General features: G+C 42.5%; 1 protein-coding gene across 2 annotated transcripts in view; it reads right to left on the bottom strand.

Annotated features, from left to right (window-relative positions):
* The window catches only part of SEMA5A (semaphorin 5A), a 616,581-nt gene extending 597,481 nt beyond the window's left edge, over nucleotides 1-19,100 (bottom strand). Inside the window, exon 1 of one of the 2 annotated variants that reach the window (XM_007057800.4) lies at nucleotides 18,358-19,100. The gene's annotated coding sequence lies outside the window, so the exon portion shown is untranslated. The remainder of the gene's footprint in view (nucleotides 1-18,357) is intronic. The other variant, XM_043540272.1, reaches the window with a different exon arrangement.
* Between the last annotated feature and the right edge of the window lie 677 nt (nucleotides 19,101-19,777).

The following is a 19,777-nucleotide window of genomic DNA, read 5'->3' as shown; positions in this document are numbered from 1 at the left end:
GCTCTCTGATGACTGGAAGGATTGGCTCTGTGATTGCTTTCACAAAAATGATTGCTTTCTCAGAGGTGGAAAAAAAATAGTCTGGCTCTGGTTTACCTAACCTGAACTGAAGATCTCTCCAGGATTTACACTGGGATCCTTATCATTTTCTCCCACCTTCTCACACCCAAAATACAGATAGCCAAAACTAATCCATAAATGATTACATGAATTTTCAGGGAGAAAAATAATGCCCCCTCTTTGATGAGTTCATTTTATAATTGTGAAACCTATGAAAAAAAAAATCACTTTTTATCTCCCCACTTGTATCCCAAACGCCAAGTGGTTTACACATACACTGATGAGTTCTACTGCACAAGACACTACAGCTCAAAGGAGAAACACAAATTAAGAGATTGATGACTACATGGCAAGTTGGTAACTGTGATAACAGCTAAAAGTTTAGTAGATCCATAGACCCAAATCAATGTATATCCAAATGAAAAAGTCTTCCTCCCTCCCCCACCCCGAAAAAGAATAATAAATCATATCCCTCTGCTCCAGATTAAAAGTCTAAGATTTAGTTTCTGTAATTCACATTATGAGATCTTTCTTACTGTCAGTTATGTACATTAAACATGACTGCCAATGTCTTGCATAGATCCATGTGTTGCATTTTATGCAAAGTATCTAATTAGCTAATTTGTATATTTACAAATAATTTGCATAGGATCATAAACATCAGTTTTAAAAATACTACGTGGATTAAAGTTCTGGTGAAAAGCATTGGATTGAGACTAAATTTCCCTTAGAGGGTTCCCCTGAGCAGTGGCAGCAGATGTGGCAAAGCAGGAGCTTACTCCTTGCACCCCTCAAAAACAGGGGTCAGGACTTGTGAGGAGCTAAAGGTGGCTTAAGGTGAGCTACAGGTAATGAGGGCAGCCTGAAGGGGATGCACTGGCTGGGCAGGAGAAAACCAGGGGAGGGGATTGCTACTGTTTGGCCCATGTCCCCTCTATCACCTTCTGTCACCTCCATTCTGTTCCCAGACAATAAGCAGGCTCCACTCCCTTCAGAAACTCTTCTTCCACAAGCATTCCTTATCCCCAACAGCTCTTGTCACCCCCAACAGTTCTCCCTGCTTCTCGTCCAATAGTCCCTGTCCCCTGCATCCCACTGTCTTGCCTCCAATAGCTCCTCTTTGCTCCCAATTACTGCCATACTTCCCCTGTTGGGGCACAGATGCTGACACTGCAGCTGTCTTACTCTGCTGGGCTCCAGATGGCAGGGAACAGCAGGAGTAGACAGCCAGAGAGACCACCTGCAGCTGCCCCGGTAATGGGCAGGCTGGCTACAGCCCTAACCGTCTTGCCTACCCAGACAGAGTCCAGCTAAATGCTGGACATTTAGCCAGGTCTCTGAGAACGCATGGAGTGACCTGCATGTGTGAGATTCACGATACTTGGCAGGTCTTCCAGTTGCTAACGTAAGGCCACTTCTGCACATGAATAACATTTTTTTGATAGGTTTCAGAGTAGCAGCCGTGTTAGTCTGCTACTAATCCGCAAAAAGAAAAGGAGTACTTGTGGCACCTTAGAGACCAACAAATTTATTTGAGCATAAGGTTTCATGAGCTATAGCTCACTTCATCGGATGCATACAGTGGAAAATACAGTGGAGAGATTTATATACACAGAGAACATGAAACAATGGGTGTTATCATACACACTGTAAGGAGAGTGATCACGTAAGGTGAGCTATTACCCGGGGGGAGGGGGAATCTTTTGTAATGATAATCAAGGTGGGCCATTTCCAGCAGTTAACAAGAACGTCTGAGGAACAGCGGCGGGGGGGGGGGGGGGGGGGAATAAACATGGGGAAATAGTTTTACTTTGTGTAATGACCCATCCACTCCCAGTCTTTATTCAAGCCTAAGTTAATTGTATCCAGTTTGCAAATTAATTCCAATTTGATAGTTGCCATTTTGGCTGGCATACTGGGGATTGCAAGCTAAAATGCATGAGTCTCTACAGCTTGAACTAAAGCATCAAGGACATCTAGGTGGGACTGCAATAGCAACTGACTCATGTCCTCTGTGCCTCACCAGTGTGTTACCTTTACACATGTGCGAGGTGCCACAAAGGTCACTGAGATTATTCATGTACATCAAATTTCCAGAATGAAGGTCAGAAAGCATGCTTATCACCAAGCTGTAAACATTAGTCTTCCTACTGCCACGTGCCAAAATATTAACAGTCTGTCTCCCACTTCAACAAATAATTGTTTTAGACAATGCTTAAGACCATTTAACATAGTATAGGACTGTCCTGACCTTCCTTATTTCAGGAATCATGCTGCAGCTTGCACCTTTAAAGGAACTAAGTCTAATCATTATATAACAAAACAGAGAAAATCTGATTTTTTTCTTCAGGATTTATATACAGTGTATATTTATGCTCAATGGAGTTTCATTTGGTTTTATTGCTACATTACATTGCCACATTAAAATATAGGCAACAAATCCTGTAGAATATTTTCCCTTTCTATACAATTTAACTGAAAAATTCCTGCAATATTTACTGGTCAATGTACAAAAATTTAAACTTTTAACTGAATGAATCTTTTTAATTCCAGCCAACCACACTACAGCTTGCAAATGAATTATTTCTTTTCACACACTGGTTACCGCATATAAGATTTTCATCAGTGCTGGCAACCCAAAATCAGTTTGGCCCTATTCCTAAATCCAGAGTCAGTTTAGAAAACTCTATGAGCCGGAAATGTGCTGCATGTGCTTTTATTGTTCAACACTATGCAGTAATGTCATTACCTAATTACAGAAGGGATAGCATTGTAACATCATCAAATCTGAGACACGACTTTTTAAAAAAAAAATTGTGCCTATAAAGTAAATACAAGACTAAGTCTGCTGTTTAAAATAAAATATAGAATGTGGGGAAGCCTCAACCACTTTTTGGTATTTTTCTTATATTAATTTAATTCAATTAGTTAATCTATGCTATGCTATATTTCCTATATTTCCATAACATACTAGACCCTGCTTTTGCTCTAGATGCAGATTCCTTCTTTGCAGACTTGTACCATACATGTTGCCTTTTAAAGCGACTTATAAGACCAGTGAAAGGAGTTGATTTAAATTGTATTTCCTTTATTCATTTTCCTCAGCTCCAAGGCTCACCTACTCCATCCTTCCCCACAACCCAGCTCACCAGAATAAGGTTAATAACTTTATAAATTTTAGATACTATACATAATCAATATTTGATGCTAACATTTTTGTTCTTCAGAAAGATGAACTTTTTAGAACACAAAATGAAACCATCAAAAACAATAGTTATCTCCATTTCAATTCACTTTTGGAGGTTGCTTTGTGCTTCAGCTGCTGGACTGAGACTGACTTCTCCTTCCCTTTAAACTGACTTGTCTATCCTTCCCCAACCAATGTCAGTTACCAGAAAGGGGTCATGCCAGCAGTGTAGCCAAAAACAAAAAGGGTCAACAGATCAGCCAATATTATTACAATTACCATTATTTAGTGAACTGGGGAAATTGTGGAAAAAATATTTGTGAATATTCATTGGAATTTGAAAGTGAAATTAAATTTGTATTTGTAATTAGCACTGGGTAAATAATGAAACAAATGTTCATCAATATCTCATTTAAGTTTTGGAAGTTTTTATAAAAATTAGTGACTGTATTTTTCAATGAATATGTTCATGAATTATTTTATAGATTAATAGATTTTAAGGCCAGAAGGGACCATTACGATCACCTAGCACAGACCATAGAACCCTCACCCAGTAATTTCTGCTTCAAGCCTGAATTTCTGTTTGAGCTATAAAACATCTTTGTCCCTCTCCAGTTATTATAATTTTACACACATTTCTAAAGCATGTACCACCCTAATAAGTTCCCCATCTTAATATTAATTAAGTAATATAATTATCCATCTAACCCCATACCCCAAAGCTGAAAGTTTTATCCTTGGGATGCATTCAGTTTCCATTTGCTAGAAACCTTCAAATCTGAGGAAATTAGTTGGTGTTCCTCAATTTAGATCACAATATATTGTATATAACACGAGGGGTCTTACTGTTTAAGCCTTGATCCTACACAAATATGTGCACATGCTTAACTTTATGCATTGATTAGTTCCATTGGGGAATCACTCTTCTTCATACAGAGACCCATATTCATTTATGAAAATGGACATGTATGTGCAAACAAGAGCATTCACTGTTTATTAATCATTTTTTATAAATTGTGCTGAGGTTTCAAAAGTTTTAGCTAGGAAATAAGAGAGCAGAAACAATACAATATGACTTAGATGACCGATCACATAATCAAAATGAACTATTCACAAACATTCCGTGAGGCAATGTCTTCCAAAGCGTGGAGGGACGGGAGGGGAAGGACAAAGGATTAGTTGGGAAGAAGAGGGTGATATACATATTTCTCAACTGTCCAGAGAAATATGAGTCTTCAGGCTCATATTTCATTTTCTAAAAAGTAAGTCTCCAGCTACTATAGTGTTTATGAAAACCTTCAAATTGTCTGCCTGTGTTTGCAGAGAGCCTGAAACAAAAACTCAGAGGGGTGAACTGCCCTATTCATTTTAAATGGTGATAACTCAGATGCCAATTATAATACTTTCAACTTCAACATTATTAACTCTTGCACTGCTCATCAAAACTTATAGGAATGAAAGGCAGGGGTGCCATTGAGGGTGGGAAAGGAGCATGGAGAGGGGCCAAGCCCCCCTGCTCCTGACAAAGTTGCTAAAATTTTGTCCCCTGGCTGATAATACTGCAGCAGCCTCAGAGGCAGCGCAGTGCCTAGCCGGCAAGTCTCCCCTGCCACCCATAGAGAATGGCAATGTGGAGGAGTTCGGGCTGCTACTGAAAACAGCTGATGGGGATGGCATTGCCTCTCTGGGATTCCCCACATGTTGCCTGTGGAAGAAGGGGGATGCCAAGGACTCAGAGTGACGCTGGGGCACCATGGGAGAGGGGGGTGCTGAGGTGCTGGCTCTGGGGCTCTGTGGGGGAGGGGGTACCAGGAATCTGGCTCTAGGGGTGCCATAGAGGGGTGCCGAGGAGCTGGGTCTGGGTGCACCGTGGGGAAGGTGGTGCCGAGGAGCTGGCTCTGGGGCACCATGGGAGAGGGGTGTGTGGAGGTGCTGGCTCTATGGGGGAGGGGGTGCCAGGAATCTGGCTCTAGGGGCGCCATGCGGGGGTGCTGCGGAGCTGGTTTGGGCTGTACTGTGGGGGAGGATGGTGCCGAGGAGCTGGCTCTGAGGCACCATGGGAGAGGGGGGTGCTGAGGTGCTGGCTCTGGGGCTCTGTGTGGAGGAAGGAGTGCCAGGAATCTGGCTCTAGGGGTGCCATAGGGGGGTGCCAAGGAGCTGGTTCTGGGTGCACCGTGGGGAGGAGGGTGCTGAGGAGCTGGTTCTGGGTGTTCCGTGGGGAGGAGGGTGCTGAGGACCTGGCTCTGGGGGTGATGGTTAGGGGAGGGAGCAGTGGTGGCCTGGGGAAGAGCATTGCTACTACCAGGTCTTTTTTACTGCATAATCTGCACAGGTCCCACCCAGGAGCCCAAACTCTGCCACCATCTCCTAGTAATGCCTGAGGTGTCTCAGGACAGGGCTGGGCTGGCTCAGTCCCAGGCATCTGGCCCAAGTGAAGGACCCAGCCCAGCTGCCAGGGGGTGTTAGCAAGGAGTGTGGGGGGGAGGGTGGTGCAGAAAAGCACCAAGTCTGCCCAGCCATTCAACTTCATGGTTTAAGATCAGATCTGGTAAAGCCCATCCCCTGCCCCCACTGAATCCCCCAACTCTAACCCCTGGCCCCTCCCCCTGCTGGGGTGTGCACCCCAAATCTCCTCCTTCCACCAGGTTCTCCTCCCCCAAAACCTGTTGATCCCACTCCACATCCTCAGCTACCAGTCCCTAAACTCCACCTCCTGCCCCACCCTGGGGCCTCCACACCAGCCTCCAATTTTTGTCACACCCCCACCCCACAGGACAGAAGACCTCCATCCAAACACCCCTAATCTTGTAACAGCCTCCACTCTACCCCACTGCTCACCCAGTCCCACACAGAAATAGCTCATGGCCACAATCTTGCAAACATAACTCAGTACCCACTCCTCCCCTTCTGCCTCCTCAAAGAATTACTATTTTAGTGAGCTCACAAAGCTGATACTATTTGGTAAAATTTCAGGAAACATTCGGTAAATTTTTTAGACTTCTCCCCCTCTTGCTTAACACCCCAAGTGGTGCCCCTGCCAACAGGGCAAGTGAGGCAGAGGGGCGGGGTGTGGAAGACATGTACATGAAGAAAGACAGGCTTTTACAATAACACCCATGGAGTTGCATGGGTGGTAGGAGGATATCGTTGGTGTCATTTTCATAAAGGTGGAGGGAAGAGGACTCAGCTTTCAATTGTTTGGGGGACACTTAAGGTGACCACCTTTTCAAAATGCAAAAACAGGACACATGCAGGTGCCCTCTCCCCTGCCCACCACTCCGTGGCCCTGCCCCTTCTCCTCCTCTTACCCCTGAGGGCCCACCCCTGGCCAAGCCAGAAGCTGCAACTGGGTAGTGGTCAGAGCCACTCAGGAAGCCCAGGCAGCTGTGGGGAGCCCCAGACCCTCCACCTGCCCTGGGCAGGGTGCTCAAGAGCAGCCCCCGGCCTGTAGGAGGGACTCCCCACAGTGGTCCAGGCTCTCTGGGTGGCTCTTACTAATGCCCAGCTCCAGCTTCTGGCCAGGGGCGGGGCTTCAGGGGGAAGAGAAGGAGAAGGGGGGCCAGACTAAGGCCCACTTTAGCCCCCCAAAGAGGAAGAGGCTGGTGTCGCTCCTGAGCCTTGGGCAGGCATGGAGCGGCACTGCAGGGAATCCAGAACAAATGCTGTCCCGGAGTCGGTCAGCCCGGGACTGGGACTTGAAATATATATTTTGGGACTGTCCTGTCTAATTTAGGGTGGGTGGTCACCTTAGGGACACTGCGGTAGGGTGAAATCAATTTGTGTAAATTATCTAGCAATACTAACAAATACATTTGTAGAAATTAGAAACAGTTCACAAATGAATCACAACAATGGGCTAAATTAATCAGATAATTTACTTTCAAAGGATAATTTAATCAGCTCTCTGTGAGGTCATGGGATTCTCACATTTCCAGGTATTGTATAAAATACAATATCCCATGTCTACACAACAAGCTAGAAACTTGTTTTAACTGTCTGAAGGGACAGTTGTGATATATAACCTCTACCACTTGACCTAAAGGAAGAAACTTATCAGCAGTCAGCTATAAAAAGACCCTTATGTGTCTACCATGCAAACAGCCTATATAACAGGCAACATGCTCACACATGCATTTAGTGCACAATCATGCTCCTGCTAAAGTCATTCTAAAAACCTCCCATATCAAGACTGGAAGACAAAGAAACAGTAGACACAAATCAACTGTCAAATCAGAGTAAGTTTTTAATTGCCTGTAGCTTAATAACAATTAGATTACTTTTCTTCAAACTCTAATGTACAATCTCCTTTGCCTTCATATGAAATTTGGAAATTTTCAAGATGAAGAATTTTCCAAGCCAAAGTTATAAATAGAAGAGCAAAAATGGGACTTTATAAAGGAAGCTAGTTGCAACCTTAACTGTAGACAGGTTGCTGCCTCTCCATAATTTTGAGCAAAGAAAGTTCATCTGTATCCAATATTATCAGACATACAGATGAACATAATCTGTTGAGAAAGAGTCAATATGGTTTTAGTAAAGGGAAATCATGCCTCACCAATCTACTAGAATTCTTTGGGGGGGTCAACAAGTATGTGGACCAAGGTGATCCAGTGGATATAGTGTATTAGATTTTCAGAAAGCCTTTGACAAGGTCCCTCACCAAAGGCTCTTAAGCAGAGTAAACTGTCAGAGGATAAGAGGGAAGGTGCTCTCATGGATTGGTAACTGGTTAAAAGATAGGAAACAAAGGGTAGGTAAAAATGGTCAGTTTTCAGAATGGAGAGAGGCAAACAGTGGTGTCCCCCAGTGGTGTCTGTTCTGGGACCAGTCCTATTCAACATATTCATAAATGATCTGGAAAAAGGGGTAAACAGTGAAGTGGCAAAATTTGCAGATGATACAAAATTACTCAAGATAGTTAAGACCCAGGCAGACTGCAAAGAGCTACAAAAGGATCTCTCAAAACTGGGTGACTGGGAAACAAAATGTCAGACGAAATTCAATGTTAATAAATGCAAAGTAAAGCACATTGGAAACCATAATCCCAACTATACATATAAAATGATGGGGTCTCAATTAGCTGTTACCACTCAAGAAAGAGATCTTGGAGTCATTGTGGATAGTTCTCTGAAAACATCCACTCAATGTGCAGCGCCAGTCAAAAAAGCAAACAGAATGCTGGGAATAATTAAGAAAGAGATAGATAATAGGACAGAAAATCTATGGTACACCCACATCTTGAATACTGCATGCAGATGTGGTTGCCCCATCTCAAAAAAGATATATTGGAGTTGGAAAAGGTTCAGAAAAGGGCAACAATAATGATTAGGGGGTACGGAATGGCTTCCATATGAGGAGAGATTAATAAGACTGGGACTTTTCAGCTTGGAAAAAAGACTCATAGACTCATAGATATTAAGGTCAGAAGGAACCACTATGATCATCTAGTCTGATCTCCTGCACAATGCAGGCCACAGAATCTCACCCACCCACTCCTGCAATAAACCTCTCACATATGTCTGAGCTACTGAAGTCCTCAAATCATGGTTTAAAGACTTCAAGGTGCAGAGAATCCTTCAGCAAGTGACACATGCCCCAAGACGACTAAGGGGGGATATGATTGAGGTCAATAAAATCAAGACTGGTGTAGAGAAAGTAGATAAGGAAGTGTTGTTTACTACCTCTCATAACACAAGATCTAGGGGGTTACCAAATAAAATTAATAGGCAGCAGTTTTAAAAGAAATAAAAGGAAGTATTTCTTCACACAACGCACAGTCAACCTGTGGAACTCCTTGCCAGAGGATGTTGTGAAGGTCAAGTCATAACGGGGTTCAATAAAGAACTAGATAAATTCATGGAGGATAGGTCTATCAATGGCTATTAGCCAGGATGGGCAGGAATGATTTCCCTAGCCTCTGTTTGCCAGAAGCTGGGAATGAGTGACAGGGGATGGATCACTCGATGATTACCTGTTCTGTTCATTCCCTCTGGGGCACCTGGCACTGGCCACTGTCGGAAGACAGGTTTCAGAGTGGTAGCCATGTTAGTCTAACAGCAAAAACAACAAGGAGTTCTTGTGGCACCTTAGAGACTAACAAATTTATTTGGGCATAAGCTCTAGCCCACAAAAGCTTATGCCCAAATAAATTTGTCAGTCACTAAGGTGCCACAAGGACTTCTTGTTGTTTTTGTCAGAAGACAGGATATTGGTCTAGATGGACCTTTGGTCTGACCCAGTAAGGCCATTCTTATGTTCTTATGTTCTTATCCATCCAGAGATTTTTATAAATTCAAAGTTAAAAAACAGTCAAACCCCCACAAAAACCCATCACTCCAAACTTAAAGGCTTGATATCTCTTCTCTTCCAGTTATTGACCACATTTATCCTGCAGCTGATAAAAACACAAAATGGGGAAAGCATGAGACCCAGACTGTACAGGTTGGTGTTCACAGAATTAAAAGCACTTCTAAACCTCAGAACAAGAAGTGTGGACCCGTGCCAAGGAGAAAAACAATGAGACCAATAAACCAGAAAACATGGTGAATCTATTAGGAAATCCAGGCAAAACTGCATGGATTCTGGCCTAGTTCTGTGAGGGCTTAACTCCTTCATGCAGACCTCTGGGTTTACTGCACATTGGCAGTGTGGCTCTGGCCCTGGCATCTACTCATAATCCCTCTTTCAAAAGAGGCTGTAAACTGCACTCTGCAGATGGGAGCAGATGGTCCAGTGGCTGCTTCCCAGCTCCTTGGTCTTCCCACCTAAGAATATACCTATAACTAAACTCTAAATCCCATGGATCTTGTGTGGAAGGCATTTCCCAGTGTCACGAGGCAGAAAACAGCCTTCTTCATTTACAATCTTCTTCATTCATCCTCATAATTCTTCCAGAACAATCCACATCATGATTTCAGTTACTCAGAACATATAAACTAGAAAACTAAAGAACTGTCAAAGGAAACCATTAGTTTATTGACTGAGTAGAACAATGCAACTGCCATTTCACCCTTTAGAATACTGACCACAATCTTCAACCATTATATTTTTCTTCATCCACTTGTTATTATTAACCTCTTTTCTAGAAATGTACCCCCTAAATCAGGAGCATCCAAATTTTGTCAACCCAAAAGTCATATGGACAACTTCCCATGAGCCACCTTTCTTTATCCTCTGCGCTTGGGATTTTAAAAAGTGCTCATCACTGGCCTATTGAAGTATATGAGTGACTTCAACAAGAACAGCGTTATGCCAACACTGAGTGCTTTTGAAAATGGCAACACAAATATACATGATTTTTATTGAAAAATAAACGTATACAACTTTCATATTCACTTATCTTATATTATCCTGTGTAGAATTCACCAGCAATAGAAAATATCAAATATTTCAGAGTCATTAGTGTGGGCCAGAAGTCTGGGTCTCTAACATATTAGAAAAATTTAATTCCACACTGTATCTTCTTACCCAAGGCTGTTTACATAGGCCTTACAGTCAAGTACAATATGCTAATAAATAATAATGTATTTGATTGGGGGTGAACCTGGTTCTAATTAGAGACCAAGTTCCAGCTTAGCTCTCACTCTCCATTTAGTGAGAATTTGACACAATTTGTTTTGTAAACACACTTTTTAAACTGTTTTTTTAAACACGGGTTACAATATGACCCTGTCTCTTCTGGCTGATCAAAACATTTTAGAACCCAGTTCACTTCAAATTAGGTAAAGCCTCAGAAAGGGCCTTACATATAATGAAAGGGAGGGCAGCAATTTTAGCACTCTTTAGATCACAATTTGTGTACCAATTCAAACAAAAGCTGACATAACGACAATATGCAATAGTTACCTATTTAACACACAGTAAAGATTTCAAACACTGTAAACCAGGGATCGGCAACCTTTGGCACATGGCCCGCCAGGGTAAGCCCCCTGGCGGGCCAGGCCCATTTGTTTACCTGCCGCGTCTGCAGGTTTGGCCGATCGCGGCTCCCAATGGCCGCAGTTTGTCGCTCCCGGCCAATAGGGGCTGCAGAAAGCAGCGCAGGTCGAGGGATGTTCCAGCTGCTGCTTCCCGCAGCCTCCATTGGCCTGGAGCGGCAAACTGCGGCCAGTGGGAGCTGCGATCAGCCAAACCTGTGGATGCGGCAGGTAAACAAACTGGCCCGGTCCACCAGGGGGCTTACCTTGGCAGGCCGCGTGCCAAAGGTTGCTGATCCCTGCTGTAAACTATATTCTGAGGACACAGCTACTTCATGAATGCCTTTCAAGTGATTTATTCACTACACTTATTTTATTACTTTACTTAATAACTATGCAAACCGTGATAGTTCTTCTTCCAACTGTTAATGGAATTCTAAATCCATAGGTTCCTGTATACATTGTTTGTAAATTAGTGATTTTAGAAATAGGAAGTGGGAAACAGCAATATGTAAAGGACTTGTCTCTATTCTGTTTTACAAAAGTTGTGTAGTAGTTAATAGATAGTTTGAAAATGGGAGTGCATCTCATACTTTACAGCAAAATTGAAACTTTATGAGATAAATCATTTTCATATTTTTTCCTTCAAAACTATTTAAGTAAATTTACATTGTGATTAGAAAGAGTTTGGATTGTACTCTCCAGCAACCACACACCACACAACAAAAACACTAACCCAGGAACCTATCTTTGCAACAAAGCCCAATGCCAACTCTGTCCACATATTTATTCAAGTGACACCATCATAGGACCTAATCAGATTAGCCATGCCATCAGGGGCTCGTTCACCTGCACATCTACCAATGTGATTTATGCCATCATGTGCCACCAATGCCCCTCTGCCAGGTACGTTGGCCAAACCGGACACTCTCTATGCAAAAGAATAAATGGACACAAATCTGACATCAGGAATCATAACAATCAAAAACCGGTAGGAGAACACTTCAACCTCTCTAGCCTCTCAGTAAAAGATTTAACGGTGGCAATTTTGCAACAGAAAAGCTTCAAAAACAGACTCCAATGACACACTGCTGAGCTTGAATTAATATGCAAACTAGATACCATTAACTTGGGTTTGAATAGAGACTGGGAGTGGCTGGGTCATTACACATATTGAATCTATGTCCTCATGTTAAGTATCCTCACACATCTTCAACTGTCTAAATGGGCTATCTTGATTATCACTACACAAGTTTTTTTCTCCTGCTGATAATAGCTCATCTTAATTAATTAGCCTCTTACAGTTTGTATGGCAACTTCCACCTTCTCTGTATGTGTATATATATATCTTCTTACTATATGTTCCATTCTATGCATCCGATGAAGTGGGCCGTAGCCCACGAAAGCTTATGCTCTAATAAATTTGTTAGTCTCTAAGGTGCCACAAGTACTCCTGTTCCTTTAACAAGAACTTGTTTTCCAAGAGTTTTCAGTGCTTTCCCAACAGAAGGTTAATTCCATTCCCAACATTTTACCACTACACATAACTTCTTCTTTGAAGTTCCTTGGCTTTCTAATACACTGTGGAATGCAAGGGTAGATTTCTTAGCACTAGAACTCTTTAGATAACCAAGATTAATTGTGTAAATACAACTATCTACTATATTAGAGTATTCAATTTCTTTTCCTTATACTGCAATTGACTGTTTTTTATAAATGGTAAAGCTCCCTAGATGTTAGATGATGGGTGGCAATACAAATTAGAAAATAAATATTACAATAAAGCCTATACTGGAAGAAAAATTTGAATTTTTTTCAAATGTTGAACAACAACAAAAAGAGTTGCTCTATCAAAACTGCAGACTGCTAGCAACAAAGTCTTAAAGATTTCAAACCTGCATTCCAATTACGTTTATAGTTGTTATTTCTGCCAAATGCAATAGTTAGCCTCTACCTGGCTAATTCCCCCATAAAAACAAAGGGATGCGTTTACTTAGCAAGCTGCATTTCTTAAAAGGCTGTGTCTTATTTTCTGCATAAGACCCAACTTTACCTGCATAGTACAGTTCAAGCTGCAAGATTCATAAGATTTCTGGAGGGATTCAAAATAGCAGACTGCCACCTGTCTTTTGCAGGTTATTTATGCAATGCTGCAGGCTAGAAATTAAAACTAGCCTACCATGAACAGCTGACAAAAGGTGTATGTCACAGAGGGCTCAGTCTGAAATATGTTTGGATATGGTTGATAAAACACTCATTCTTTTAAGTCAGTTATAGTTTACAAAGACAAATTAGAAAGATAAAATGTGTATGTACTGTATTTTACAACTTGGTTTCAAGAAGGAATGTGAAGTATAAGCCAGAGAAGGAGAAGAGGGAGAAAGGGACTGATTAAGCCAAATTAGACAATAATTTGGTGAAACAGCACTGACAGAGACTCAAATTATATATTTCTACAAATATTTTATGGAAAAAATATAAGAACTTCCTCAGTGATTCTTATTTTTAATTATCATACCAATTTATCTCAGTAACTATGGCAACAGTTTCAGAAAAAATGGTCAAAATATAACAATTGAGATGATATATCATAATTTTACAGTTCATATGTTATAATCACGCTTCTTTTAAAAAATAGTAATAATATTATATTATACTACATTATATCATATTATACTATATAATAAATATGTACATATTTGGTACACTGAAACTCTTATCACAAAGTATTGAATAGTAGATATTGCTTCAGTCTAATTCATGTGATCGTAGACCACACACATATACTATGAGTGTAAATTAATGATACTCAGACCTCAGTGGTTCAGGAGCCAAATTAACGATCAACATTACCGAAAAGAGCCACAGTAGTGTGAATTCAGTGTTTCATTTACTATAGTACTATATATTCATATTTAAACAGTATGACGGGAAATGTGTATTTGTGTGTGTGTGTATACATATAGATAAAAAAAATTCTCACAGCAAAATGACTGACCAAGTATAATTATTTTATCAATTTCAACTGATTAACAACAGAAAAAACATCCTAGTTGGTTAATAACTTAGATTGGTTAATAATTAAATCACACAGTGTTTTCATATCATGTGATGCAAAGAGCCACACATTAAAGAACCACTTGCGACTCGCGAGCCTCATTCTGACTGTCACTGGTGTAATTCATCCAGTGCAAATCAGCATAGCTCCTATGATGTTAGCTTTAAACATCACCATCAGTGGAACTGTTCTCCCAGGTTTAAAACTGACCATGTATGTAGTATGAGGGACAATCTTCATTCATTGAAATATTTTGCCTTCCACAATCAACTCTCTGTACAACTTTTTATGAGTGATGTACCCAAATACTTGGATGCTAATATCTAAACTGTATTGTTAAATTTATTCACCTAAATTTGGGTTATTGCTGACTATGTACTATATGTATCTTATGACTTTTAAAACAAACTTTGTATTTGTGGATAATCTAAGCACTATACCCATATGTACAAAAAGAAAAGGAGTACTTGTGGCACCTTAGAGACTAACCAATTTATTTGAGCATAAGCTTTCGTGAGCTACAGCTCACTTCATCGGATGCATACTGTGGAAAATACAGAAGATGTTTGTTTTTATACACACAAATCATGAAAAAATGGGTGTTTATAACTACAAAAGGTTTTCTCTCTCCCCACCCCACTCCCCTGCTGGTAATAGCTTATGTAAAGTGATCAAGCTGTTACCAGCAGGAGAGTAGGGTGGGGGGAGAGAAAACCTTTTGTAATGATAAACACCCATTTTTTCATGATTTGTGTGTATAAAAACAAACATCTTCTGTATTTTCCACAGTATGCATCCGATGAAGTGAGCTGTAGCTCACGAAAGCTTATGCTCAAATAAATTGATTAGTCTCTAAGGTGCCACAAGTACTCCTTTTCTTTTTGCGAATACAGACTAACACAGCTGTTACTCTGAAACCCATATGTACAGACATTCTTTTCTTAACCTGTGTATTATATAATTTTTTTAACATTAGCTTTAATAATATCTGAAGGATTAGAATCCAGTTGAAGATCTGACCTTGTATATCCAAGTAATTCTCCAATTCCATCTGTTGAATCCCTTACTGTAATTAGTTTCTGACTGATGAAGTGAAGTTGCTAAGATGTTTTTGTTGTATTCTTACTTATATTTTGTATATTTTATTTATTAAGAAGCAATGGTTTCTTTTACATTATTACTTAATTCCAACATCCTGATAACACAAAACACAATAATAATATAATTCTATATGACAGTAATAACAACAGACATAAAACCCTGTTACTACCCCATTTGGTTAAATATCTGATTAAACAAGCTTAAAACTATAGCTGTTATTCAACTACAATGGTACATATTTGTGACGGTACAGGTCTATATGACTGCAAATTAGCTCAATGAACTTGACATATCCAAGGTTTTTGACTTTACAAGGTACACAGAAAACTGCTACTTGCACATATTTTACCAAACTGATAATGGGAGAAGATTTAAAACATGGTGTAGACTGTTGATATTAATACATTCAGCTTCTTCAAAACACTATGTGAAAACTTCCTAAAGGAAAAGTATAATTTAATGGCAAGAATTTACATATTCTAGTTCTGAACTATCTCTTGAACAGAAAAGTAAACTGCCACCTGTAAGAGCAAAGTCTTTGCTCTCTGTGGGAGTTTACGCAGCTTCACCACTAACATGAGAAATGAGGTGATGCCATTAGAAAAAGTAATAAAAATATATTATCATCACCTACCCTAAAGAACACAGAAATTTGTCAAAATCTTTCATTTTATCCATGTAAGGACTGAGGAATACTCCAGCTGCTAGAGTTAAAATTGAAGTCCCATTTCCCTTATAAATCATACTGCTTTTAACTGGGCTGAAAATTTTTGCTTCAGGCTGGAGTCTGGCATACAAGAACTCAGTCCAAGAATGTTTAGTGTTTGCTTTCCTTTACAAAATGTTGTTTATTTTAAAAAAATCTGTTCAACTATTTTTAACTATGTAAGTGTGCGCCTACAATCCTAAAAATAGCTACTGCTGCTTTTTTTCAGTTGTAATCTTTCAGGCTCCATACTCCATGCTGCCTTTGAATATTTATCTATCCATCCATCCATCCCTGAGCTGTTTACTGAATGAGCGTGAACATTGCTTTTTTTTCAATGAAAAATGTCATAAGGATTTTTAATATGTGAACTTGGTGTGCATGCTTGGCATCCGGATTAATATGAGAAACCATAACGGCTACCATCTCTCAGGGTAATAATCCATGCAAGAAGGATTTACACAACAGACCATGATGTCTCGTTCAGTGTATTATGGACCATTAACTCAAAATGTACTCTTTAAAAGGTGTCAAAATACAGGTTTATACAACAGACTACTGTCATTTATCAAATTAAATAATAGATGCAGTACAAGTATATTAAAATTCATATACAGCAGCAACTAGTATTATTCGTAAATATCCAAGTATACATTTGTAGAATATCCATTTGTAAAATATCCAATAACTTTCCATGCTAGCTTCCCTTGCCCTCCACCCATTTCTTTTTGACTGTCATAAAAAGAAGATATACAATACATTGAAATAACAATAAAGAGGTGACAAAAAAATCCCCAGACATTTTTCTATATGTATATATATTCTATTCCAACCTGAGGCAGATGAAGGTGTTTACTTCAGGATCATTTACCTTAATCAGTTAAATTATAACTAAAATGTAAAATGCAGCAGAAGGTTGGGGTGGGACGTTTTGAATGTACTTGGAGAGGTTGAGGAGGGAAATACGATTAGCTTCTATCAGTTTTAAAGACATGGAGTTTTGCTGTTTGTTTTCATTGTCTTGGCTAAAGAGAAAATGAGTACTTGTGGCACCTTAGAGACTAACAAATTTATTTCGTTATGCTCAAATAAATTTGTTAGTCTCTAAGGTGCCACAAGTACTCCTTTTCTTTTTGCGGATACAAACTAACACGGCTGCTACTCTGAAACTTGGCTAAAGAGTTAACTCCTGTTTTGTAACAGCATTAAATGGACTCTCTGTTTGCCATCTCTTGTTTCTCTCCCTCTTAGGTATCTGTGCTAGATACTAAACAAGGTAGGTTCTGCTTAATGGGAACCAGTTGCGAGTTTTGCCCTCTGCCCCCCGTGATGATGACCCCAGACTGCTCGCTGATTTCTCTAAAAAGTGGCTGGAGCATCCAGCCACCTCGAGCGGAGCCCTCCCGCGCCCCCTACCGGTACCAGACCACTATGGCAAAGAGTAAAGTCAGGCTCCCCACTCCAGAAACAAAATCACCAACACAACCTGGAGCCCGTAAAGCAAAGAGCAAAGGTGCACAGCCATAGGAAACACATTGGCAGGAGCTGCATCACACCTCAGCAAAGAGCCCTGTTTGCACTGGAACAGAGTATGTGCTCAGAACATGGATCTATGGGGGAGGGGGAAATCCGGAGCGTTACTGGGCATTGATGCAACATCCACCGACAGTTTTTCTGCCACTCTCCCCCTACTAGCCCTCTCTGGAGACCCTACAGCCCCCCTTTCCTCTGATCAGCACACGGTGCTCCCTTCACCCTAAATGCTGGATCGAGACTCACAACGAACAGAAATACAACAGGAAGGGGGGTGGGGTAGAGGTTCCCTGGGTTTAGGTGTTGAGCAAATTGCAGGTGCACCCTGTGACCCAATCATCCCCCCAAATAAGGAACTCCCATCCCTTCCTAGCCCCCAGGACAGCTGCAGCCTATACCACAGTAAAAACATCACATCCCTTTAAAAACAGCCCCTCACTGTGCTTGGTCACTTAGTCAAACCAAGTTTGATACACAGCTGCTGTGCAATCAAGTCTGTCCCCACAGCCCCTTCTCTGGCTCTTCAAATGGCAGAAGCTGGTGTCCTGCAGAGGGGAGAACAACTCGAGAGAATTGGGGTGGCTGCGTAAGGGGGCTGGGGAGGTGACTTTTATCTTTAACGATGTTTAAGTTGCCAGCCCACCACAGTGATGTTCAGATCCCGCACGGGGGAGGGAAGCCAAGTCACAGAAATGTTTAGTGCTCATCTCTCCCATCTCCCCCACCCCAGCACATAGTATAACTGTGGGCCACCAAGAAGTTGCAACTGGTTGAGCAGCTTTCAATGTTTACTCACCGCAGCAGAGAATTCATACCCTGAGGCTGCTTCTCGGAATCGGCTCGGATCAGAGCGAGCCGACAGACCCCAAACTAAAGCACAACAAATCCCAGCACGCAGCAGAGGCAGAGTGAGGAGCGGCTCCGCAGGTGATGCGCCAGCCCGGCCCCCTAGCGCTTCAGGGCTCAGGGGGGCTCCAGGTCCGTCTGGGCGCCCCCGGAAGGGGATGGCAAGAGCCAGAGGCACACAGCTGGGTCAGGCAGGGGAGAGGCGGCCCTCCGCCGGGCAGTCCCTGGGAGGAGGGGGGTGAATACGCAGGGGGAAGCTGCCTATAAATCCAGAGCCGGGGGGCAGCATGTAAAGCGAGGAGAGGAATCCCCGAGGAGGCGCCTGGTGATCCCGCAGGAGGAGAAGGAGACCCGGACACCGGCCGCTGCTCTCCCCTTGCTCGGCGGCGGCAGCAGCAGCCGCGATGCCAGTGTCCCGGGCTTCCCGGCGGCTTCGCAGCCCGCGGGCGGGCGGGGAGCTGTGCGAGAGCGCCCCGGCCACGGGGAGTCCGCGCGGGCGGGCAGCCGGAGAGCCGTGTGCCTGTGCCAGCGTCTCTCGCCGACTCCCCCTGCAGGCCTGGCTGGGAGCGGGGCTCCACTCCGCGCGGAGCCTCCCCCCGCGTGCACACGCCGCTTCTCGGGGCCAGGCAGGGGGTGAAACCAGAGCCCCGGCCGCCCGCTTCTCCCCCGCCCCCGAGGCCCCGGGCGGAGCACTCCCCTCCCTGCCCCAGCCCGTCCCGTGCCCGCCGCGCGCAGCCCGCCCCGCAGACACTGCCTCCCTGCAGGCGGCGGTAGAGCGCGCTCCCCTCGCTCTGCCCTTCCCCCCGCCTTCCCCAAAGCCCGCGTGTGACAGGTCGCTCACCTCCCCGAGCCCGAGCTGGGCCTCCGCCCCCTTGTGGGCAGCGGCGGGCTGCTGAAAGGCTATTTTTAGGCCTCGGGCTAGTGCACTATAAAGGTCCCAGGGAGAGTGAGTGGGACAGTGAGACGTGGCACTGACTCTCCTGCGGGATAGACTCGCAAGCATCCTACTGCTCAGGTACGTGTGCGCTAGCGGAGTCTGCACGCTTGTTACGGTTTCGGTGCATGCCCTTTTTTTACATGTATAAAACTAAAGCGCCCTGGTGTTTTTCTCTCACTCCGCATATTTTCTTGTTTTAACTTAAGGCCATCGAAGTTCACTCATCGCTTTTCCAGAAGCGTTGGCATGTTTCTATAAACCACAGTGCAAAGTAAACCACTTCTACCGTCTGCAAGACTGCCTCGGTTTAAAAGTGTAAAATGTGATTAAAGTTTCATATATAAAACAAAAGCATGGAACGGATCCAGCGAGCAAGAGCCCTACAATATTAGACTCAATTAAAACAACTGTAATCAAAAGCGGCTTGCAATCC

This window comes from Chelonia mydas, chromosome 2, assembly GCF_015237465.2.
Source record: "Chelonia mydas isolate rCheMyd1 chromosome 2, rCheMyd1.pri.v2, whole genome shotgun sequence".
Lineage (NCBI taxonomy): Eukaryota > Metazoa > Chordata > Testudines > Cheloniidae > Chelonia > Chelonia mydas.
This window is presented reverse-complemented; position numbering and strand designations above follow the sequence as displayed.